This window comes from Colossoma macropomum, unplaced genomic scaffold, assembly GCF_904425465.1.
Source record: "Colossoma macropomum unplaced genomic scaffold, Colossoma_macropomum, whole genome shotgun sequence".
In the NCBI taxonomy this organism is placed as follows: domain Eukaryota; kingdom Metazoa; phylum Chordata; class Actinopteri; order Characiformes; family Serrasalmidae; genus Colossoma; species Colossoma macropomum.
The window spans coordinates 25,192,110-25,201,521 of NW_023494806.1; the positions used below are offsets into that span (position 1 = coordinate 25,192,110).

The 9,412-nt window shown below is 38.4% G+C and overlaps 1 protein-coding gene across 1 annotated transcript in view; it reads right to left on the reverse strand.

The window, feature by feature from the left end:
* The window catches only part of prkg2 (protein kinase cGMP-dependent 2), a 32,426-nt gene extending 31,305 nt beyond the window's left edge, over positions 1 to 1,121 (reverse strand). The window contains exon 1 of the mRNA XM_036598520.1: positions 1,016 to 1,121. The gene's annotated coding sequence lies outside the window, so the exon portion shown is untranslated. The remainder of the gene's footprint in view (positions 1 to 1,015) is intronic.
* Between the last annotated feature and the right edge of the window lie 8,291 nt (positions 1,122 to 9,412).

Below are 9,412 nucleotides of genomic sequence, written 5' to 3' on the forward strand. Positions count from 1 at the left end.
GTTTATGTTTCTGTTTCTTATTAATTGCTTTGGTAATAGTGTATCTTATTACATACATGCCAATAAAGCACTACTTAACTGAACTAAGTTGAGAGAGAGAGAGAGAGAGAGATTTAAATGAGATCAGGAGGCCCAAAATGATTTAGTCTGCTAATCAATAATTCAGAAGCTCCAGTGGTATTGAATGGCTCCAGCTCCCCATGTGTTCACAGGGCTGACTGCACTGGCCCGTGGTGATGTAATTCTTTCACTGTAGAACTGAAACACACACTACAGGTCACACCACCAGGCAGCCATACCAACAACACTGGACTGGACCTTCTGAACTGGACAACTCCCACTCTGAGAGAGACATGCTCAAGGCCCACAGTGTTTACTATAAAGGACTTCTGACTGAACAAGAGAATGACGCCAACACGCTGCTACCCCACACACATCTACAGCTCGCTTCCACACACTGAGTGAATGTGGCTGTTGTCTGAGGCTGAGAGCGGACATCTCGCATCTGCCCAGCAGGAAGGTTCAGTGTTAATCAGAGTCTCTGAGCGAGTCTCACTCAGTTCATCACAGCGCTGCTCAGATTCATCATGACGTGAACTCACTATGATGTGACTGTAAACGTCTGATAAAGTTTCGCTAATACACGTTCAACAAACCGCTTTGTAGATCATAAAGACGCTCGACAAGGATTTCAACACGTGAGTTAAAGCTCAGCGCAGGAGACTGATCCTCTCCAACGAGCTGATATTCACGATCAAGTATTCATGTAATAACTGTACATGATTTATGCTACAGTCTGACAGACAGTAGGTGGTCCGGCTACACGTATTTAAGCTAAAGAGAGACTGAGCTAAACATACTCTGAACTCTGTGTCAGTTCGAACTGCGAAGTAGTTTGATTTTGACTGACGAGCGATGCACCTGTTTTTATGAGTTTCGTTTAAACAGAATAAAGAAATCGTTGTAAAAAAGCTTCAGTGCTCTGAGCGCTAACGCTGCACAGACGCTCACTCACCTTCCCGCGATCAGCGCCGTGTCCGAAGTTTCATCTGCAAACGAGGAGAGAAATGGAGAGTCCGCGTGTTGTGGCTTTGAATGAAGCGCATCAGCCAGACACACACACACACACACACGGCACGAGCCACTTCACAGCACACTCGACTACTTACCAGCCTGCATCCTGTCACTGGAACTGAGCCAAAAGAGATTTTTTTAAAAAGAAGTGATGATGATGATGATGATGGTGATAAAATTGACGGTGATGATGATGATGATGACAATGATAATGGTGATGATGATAACGTTGATGACAGTGATGATGATGGTAATGGTAATAATGAAAATGATAATGATGATGATGGTGATCATAATAATGATGATGATTATGATAAAAATGATGGTGGTGATGATGATGGTTATAATGATAACGTTGATGATGGTAATGGTGATAATGATGGTGATGATGATAATGGTAATGATGATGGTGGTGGTGGTGATGACAATGGTGATGATGATGATAACGATGATGGTAATGATGATGGTGATGATGATGGTGTTGATGATGATGTCATCAGTGCCATGATTAACAGACTGATAATTCTCAGCTATTTTTATTTCTTAGTTGGCAATAATTTTTATAAATGAGCACTCTGTTCTGATAATGATGATAATGATGATGATATAGAGGGTGCCATAATTTATGCACCCTGACAATTCTCACCAATTTCAGTTTCTCATTAGAAATTATTTCTTGTTTCATATTGTGTGCACTAAAACACTAAAGCATTCTTCACTAAACAGCCAAAAGTTCTTTTGTATGTTTGTGAAAAGTGGTGATGATGATGATGATGATGATGATGATGATGATGTGCCATAACAAGTCATTCTCTACTATTTTGCTTTCTCAATAGACTATAGTTTAATGTTGTGCGCACTAAAACAATCTGGAAAGCTCCTGATCTGATGATGATGATGACGATGATGATGTGTGTTCCATTAGCTATTTTGCTTTCTTACTTGACAATTTCATATCACGTACACTGCAGCACTCAAGCTTTGGAAAGTTCATCACTCCTGCTCTATGAGGATCTTATGTAATCACTAATATGTTGAATATATACGCAGCCATTTATGGACGTGCTGACTTTTTCGAAGGCTGAGACACAACTGCATTAGGCTCAAATCCTCTAGACTGAAATCTGTCTAGAGAAGCATTTAATGTCAGTTTCTGCTCTGCTGAGCAGTCTGTCCAGACGAGAGATGACCTTTGAAAGGAATGCTGAGAATGAACATCTTTGCCATTTGCAGGCCATTCACAGTATTATATCAGCAGCTGAGCTCCAAAGCTGTTTGGATTGATCCGTATGCATTTAAGCTGGATGATGGCCAGTATGTTACATCAGAGGAGCTGATGCTTCCGGCTATGGAAATATCCCATAATGCAAGTCTATACTTTGTGCCATGTATAGGTCACTGATTTTAATATTAGCAATTTTTTAACCCTTTACATATTTCTAATAATTTTATTTTGAGTTAATGACAAAGAATTGTAAATATTAGGTTCCCCATCATCTTTGTGTGGGCAGTTTTCTTTCAGATCTTTCAGAAGTTCAGGCCACATCCTGGATTTGGACCTTTATCCAAGCAATAAGACTTCAGCAGCATGCTACTTTCATCTTTATATGGTAGTTCTAATGCAACTGTTGTTGTTGCTTCTTTTTAATTTGTACAAAGAAGCCCGTATTACTGTTAGAAACTGAAGACTGTGCCTATTTAACCTTACATATTATATGACTCCAAATGGATATGACTCCAAGTCGGAGGCAACCTTACTATCTGTCATAAATTATGGTGATGTAATTTACAAACATGTATCTGCCAGTTCCCTCAAACCACTGGACTCAGTCTATCACTCTGCACTGAGGTTCATTACTGGAGACCCTTATAACACTCATCACTGCAGACTGTATGAAAAAGTTGGTTGGCCCTCACTAGCAACACAGCAGGAAACACATTGGTTTATTTTTATTTATAAAACACTCTCCGGCCATATGCCAGAATATATTACTTCAGTGATGTCTGTAAATAATGTCTGTATTTATCAGACTTGCTCCAGTGGTTGGATCACATGTGAGGTATCAAGGGTTTTTACTGAACTGGGAAAATCTGCTTTTAGTTACAGTGCACCAGCGAGCTGGAACTCACTACAGGAAACACTAAAGCTCAGCTTTTAAACTTTTAAACTCAGTCATTTTAAACTCTCTAACCACCTCCACTCTGCCTGCAACTGTTTTACCTGATTTTTAGCATTATTATATTATTTTCATTATTTTATTATTTATTTGTTTGTTTATTTATTATTCATATTCTTATTTTAATTATGATTATTTTATTTTAGTCATTTTAATATTTAATATACTTTTTGTTTATCTTATTCTGCTTTTATTTTACTTTGATTTGATTTCATTTTAGCTGTTTTAATTATTGCTTTAGATTTTGTATTGTATTTTTATGTATTTTAATTATTAATGTTCCTTTTTTTATACTTACTTTATACTCATTAAATTTACTTTTAAAATTTGATGTTCTTACACATTATCAATCTCTTGTTCTGTATCAACTCCGCAGCATTGTAAATGAGGGTCACCCGCAATGTTCTCCGAGATTAAATAAAGGTTGATTGATTGATTGATATGTTTGTCATGTTCAAATCAGAATTTGTTTTATTGGCTAAGAAAGATTAAAATATCTTTGTCTTGGCAGTGTTCATACATATATAAACTAAATAGAACATCTGAGGAGTATATATATATATATATATACCCTTTTTTAAGGGGAAAAATGCAAAATAACACAAGGATGTTTCCTGAAATGAAATAAAACTTCAGCGACAGCAAAAAGTTACCACTAGATGGAGATAAAGCCTATTATTTCTATAGTAAGATTCTTGCTCCTACTGCTGGTTTGGGTGACGAGATATGCAAAATACATCCAAAAGAACTGAAAGCCAAAGTGTAGTCTAAGGTTTAGTACACAGATATGCTATTAACCACTAGGAAACCACTTTCCATGTACATAAAGCATGTGAATCAGTTCAGAACATGGAATTAAAACTCCCTTATACCATTACTCTACAAATGCGAGTCATGTGCATTACAGCCAATTAAGGACTCAAAAGATGTTCTGCAAGAGAGCAGGATGCAAATTATGGGGCCACTAGGGGGAGGGGGTCTCACTCAAATGAAGACTTTAACCCCTACCATTGCCCCCCAAAAAAATAAAGACAAAATACGTGTGTGGAGGGGGCGTTTCAGAAGTACACATACTAAATAATGATAAACACTAAAATATATTTCCCCAGTTGTCTCTAAATGACAAACGTAAATTTCGAAGATCCCTACAGCAGGCCACACTCTTTCTCAACTGTTGACACTGCCTCAAGGTCCACATGTTCATTCATTGTGAAGAGAAATCATAAGCATCTAGGCAAAGCTTTTATGTGAATTTGCTTTAGGCCCTTGTTTGCCTTGTGAATTTATTTTCCACAGCAAAAGTTGTCGAGTGTTGCATGAAACTTATTTTGTTAGCTACTAGGTTGCCAACTACCTCCATCATGCTAACTTCCTCTCAACCATTTGCGCTAAGGTAGTTTTGTACTGACAGAATTATTATACAGGACAGGGAGACAGTTTACTGGTTGGAAAATGAATGAGCTCAACATGGCGATTTGCGGAGAAAGTCCTGCCCTTTAATAAAACAAGCCAGTCGGCTTGCTGGTTAAGCTGCGAGTGAAAAAAGCACTCCCACCTTGTAGAGACACACACATGCATAGCAAGGGTAAATGCCCTAAAAAAGGAGATTCATGAACAGTGCCTTCACACACAAGCTCTCTTGCAATGAGCATTTAATAAATGAAATAAAGCAATAAACAAGTACAAATGTGCCTTTTGTCTGCTTTCTATACGTGTTGCATTAAAAAGGATTAGCCCAAAAACCAGTCCAAAAACATCAAAGAACGCTAATTCAAATATCTTTGTTACCTTTGTCTCATGCTTCGCATTCAGCAACACACTCAAGTACAAAACATGAGTCTTTTTTTTTACATTACTTTTACAAACTCTTGTCCTTATTCTGCTAGTCCTCAAATCATATGAACAGAGCATAGCCTGGCTTTGTCCTACATAACTACAGTCCCGTGAACTATTCAATTAGCTAGCATGGTTAAAAAACAATCTATTGACTTTATAAAACATGGACATTTTCGACAAACGTAAGCTTTAATGTAAAATGTTATGTTTTATTAAGAGAACGTATTAAATTAAAACAACTATTAAACAAGGATTTCTAGCTAAAAAAAATCGTGAGCAACTGGTTCACAGCCAAGCTCTGTAACCGAAGTGCATTTAATAAATCAAGAGGAGGAGAGCTGATTGCTCTCTACTCCCCCTACTGGCGAAGTAAGGGATTTTCACCCAGAAAATACCGGCATTGCTCTAGAATGGACTCTCAGCATTAAACAGCTTTAAATGTCCATTATGTCTGACCTCTCACACAAGTGCATTAAGTAATATTAACACTGGTCTAAAAAAAATCTTTTATCTTTAATTTTAGTATTTTTACTTTCAGACATATATTTAATCATTTTTAATAAATCTATTCCACATAAAGGGATTACAATGTTAGGTAACAATCATGATTTTGACATTTAGCTCTGTTGGAATGAGTCCTTCTTATTTATATTGCTGGAATGAGTCCTGTAATAATTTTAAAAAATTAATAATTAAAAAATAAATAAATAAATAAATAAAAAATTCAACTTACCCCTAGCTTGGCACTGCTGAAAAGCTTCAGACCCATACAGCACCTTATGTTGGGTTTCATGCCAACTATGCTAACCCCAGCATCTCATGCTGTGCCTGTCAGAAGTGAGATTCGAACCCACTACTCGCCAAGCTGCCAGCTTTCAGTCCAGTGAGCGAGCTACGTGCCATATGCCATATGTTGGGTCTATCTCACTTTTGAATGTCTGACGAACGTTTTGTCCAGAATCATAATTGGATTTAATGTCCTCAATAAAACCCGCATCAGATTAGAGGAGCACAGTCACTGCAGTTTAGTTTCTCCAGACGAACAAATCAACTCAGTTTCAAATCTTTTCCGTTCAGTCTTTTGTTGTCCTGGGGCCATGTTACAGAAGCTTCTTAAGTCTGAAACTTTGTGTTTAGTCACCATGACACGCTTAAGTTTTGTTTGACCTTTTTACATCAGTAACAGTAGCTAACGTTAGCCATCTGGCTAACTAAAAACGATTATATTGATTACATGTCAGTTGATTGTTGACTTCGTTCGAGTAAGTTAACATTTCCTAACTTGAGATAAGATGCCGTAAGACATTCCTAAATTAAGATAAGATTTGCTTCTGTGTTATAAACTTGTGAAAAATCTTATCTTGACCTGTCAGATTTCAAGACAAAAAGATAAGAGGTTTCTGTAATATGGCTCCAGCTCTCCATGTAAAACTAACACAGACCTTCTGAGGCTACTGTGACAAAACTACAGAAACTACTTAAAAAATAAATAAACAATAAAAAGAAGAAGAAACAAGTGACATTTCGACATAAAATTAAAACTAGCAGCTAACAAACAGCTGATAAATGCTTAACAGTGTTAGCTAGGTGACTACACTGCTGGCTAGAGTGCTAATGCTAACTTAGCTGGGCTATCAGCTCTGCATAGAACAGGCTACATTCATTGTAATTTAAGTTTAGAGCCCATGTGTCAAACACAACGCCTGCGGGCCACATCAGGCCCACCACACAAACCTATCCACCCGCAAAAGTATTTTCATTTTCTGTTAATATTAGTCCGTTTCACAATGTGCCGCACTACAGTCCCCAGCATGCACTGCAACGTAATGTGGTCAGACTCTCCTACCCCAACAACAACTTATGGGACAGCAGATGTATAAAGTGAAAATCATGCTTGTAAAATGAAAATCAACTGTGTCATTAAGAAGACCACGTCGCCATGTTGGTAGGCGAGCTGTAGCTCTGACGGTGCTCTGATAGAGCTTCCCATCACCGTTACTGCAGCTACACCCCTGCAGGTGGCTGAAGACCAAAAGCAAAAAATAGCAAAACAGATCAGAAAGACAACGAAAAACATGAAAACATATGTGGACACTTTAGATGCAGTCTCCAGAAAACCGTTATGAGGAAAAGATTAACTTATTAACTTATTAACTTACTCACTGGCTACACTAATAAGTGCCCTTCTAATGGTATATGCGCTATTTTCAAACACTATTTAGTGTGCTAGTTTACGGTTTGGGGTGGGGCCACAGTAACGCAGCGGGAAATCACATCCATTTAGATTTCAGCTTTGATTTGTTATCACTACAGCAACAAATGAAATGGTATACTAAGTGGTTGCTATGGTGTTGCTAGGCAGTTGTTATGGTATCCCAGGTGGTTGCTATGGTGTTGCTAGGTAGTTGCTATGGTATACCAGGTGGTTGCTCAGGCGTAGCTAGGCAGTTGCCATGGTGTACGGAGTGTTTATTAAGTCATTGTAAGAGGGTTCAAAGTGGTTGCTACGTGTTGAAAATGAATAAGACTCTATGAGAGGAGCGAGGGATGGAAAAATGACATATAGAGGAGTGCAGGTCAGTATATCTGTGGATTAGAGCTTTGGGGACCTTCCCAGTGTGAGTACATGCAGTTTGGTGGCTGTCAGGCAAAGGAAATTTTTACTCCATTCATCCCTATGGGGAAAAAAAATCATAATTTAACAAAGCTGGTACAAAAACCATACATTGGATCAAAAAGCTGTATACAAGCACACCATTTCCAATCAGATCAAACATTCCGAAATTAGAACAGGGTTGTTATCTTGAAAAACGTGGGATGAATCAGTGGACAAAAATAAAGAATGTGAATCAGAAAACAGTAGCGTCACTCATTATATTTTACAATACATAAATGCTATATAACTTAATTAATATACAATGAACTACAAATGAATCATTTGTTCCCCTCTCTTTTTATTTTCTGTAAAAATCTTAATCTGGTCTCGGTCTTGATTCAGACTTGTCTCGTCTACAACATCAACACCACCTGAAAGTCTGTTATTTGCTTTTATTATTAGCTAGCTAATCTGCTCATTTCCTTGCTGGCATTTCTGAAGGTTATGTATCGGAAGATGCTAGGCTAACTAGGAAAATTTTGGATAACTAATTGGCTTTGGCAGTGTGAGCTGTATGAATGAACCAAATATATTTTGTCAAAGTCTATCTATGTTTCTATTTATGTTCTGTTAAGCTAACTAGCTAGTTATTCTAATGTTAATCCTGCAGGCATTAGTTCATTAGCTCTTAGCTGACCTCACAGCTGTTATCAGGGACTGCTAAAGGAAATTTCTCATTACTGTTGGAATTGTAACTCTGAAAGCCCCCAAATCAGACACTCTGCCATTGAAATGATTCTGACATTTACGTTTCAGACCCAGTGCAGAGCCTCCACGATGAGTTTGGTTTGGTGGAGCTGAGTGCTGTACACAAGGAGTACAGACTACTTAACAGAGCCCAGGCTGAGGTAAATTAGCCATTAAACCACACTTACCTGAAGTAAGTTTATTAATATATTAATATCTGTATTGGTGCTGACTGACCACTAAAATGTATATTGTGCCCTCTATTGTAGGCGGTCATTAAGGAGAATGGTGAGGTTATACACAGCCCTTCACCCTGTGCAGAGACCACTTCCCTATGGGATCCATTAATAACTTCACCTCAGGCCACACCCAATTCTCCTCACTCGGACACGCCCGCTTCACCGATCTGCCTGCTTCATCACCTCAGTGGGCTCCGTCCACTTCTTCATCCTGGACTTTACCCTGGACTACACCCACTTCTCTATCCTGGCATGGGTCCACTTCTGCTCCTCAGCCCCAGCCTCCCTCTCCACCCTGGGATCCACCCTCTTCTCCATCCTGAGATCGGTCCACTTCTGCTCCTGAGATTGGGTTCAACTTTATAGACGTCATCTATGAGTTGGTGCTGCTTGGAGTCCTGAGAGGAGCGAGGGCTTGAACAGTACCGAGGATTTCAGAGTGCTGATGTAGGATCAGTCACCTGCATCCATACATTATTTTCAATACACCACTAGTGTGGATGCAGTTTCTTTGCTGTAACTCCAGACAAAAAAAAACAAAAAAACTTTTTATAAGCAGAAAACAATTCTGCAGAATCATCAAGTAGAATTACACAGATCTTATTGATTTTCCTAAAATATTAGAGAGTATCTTGAACATAGGGCCAGATTACATCCACAATAGGACACACCTAAAACACATGCATATATATGCCAACTAAAGTTGAGTTACATCAATGACAGTAAGGGTCTTGGCAAACTTT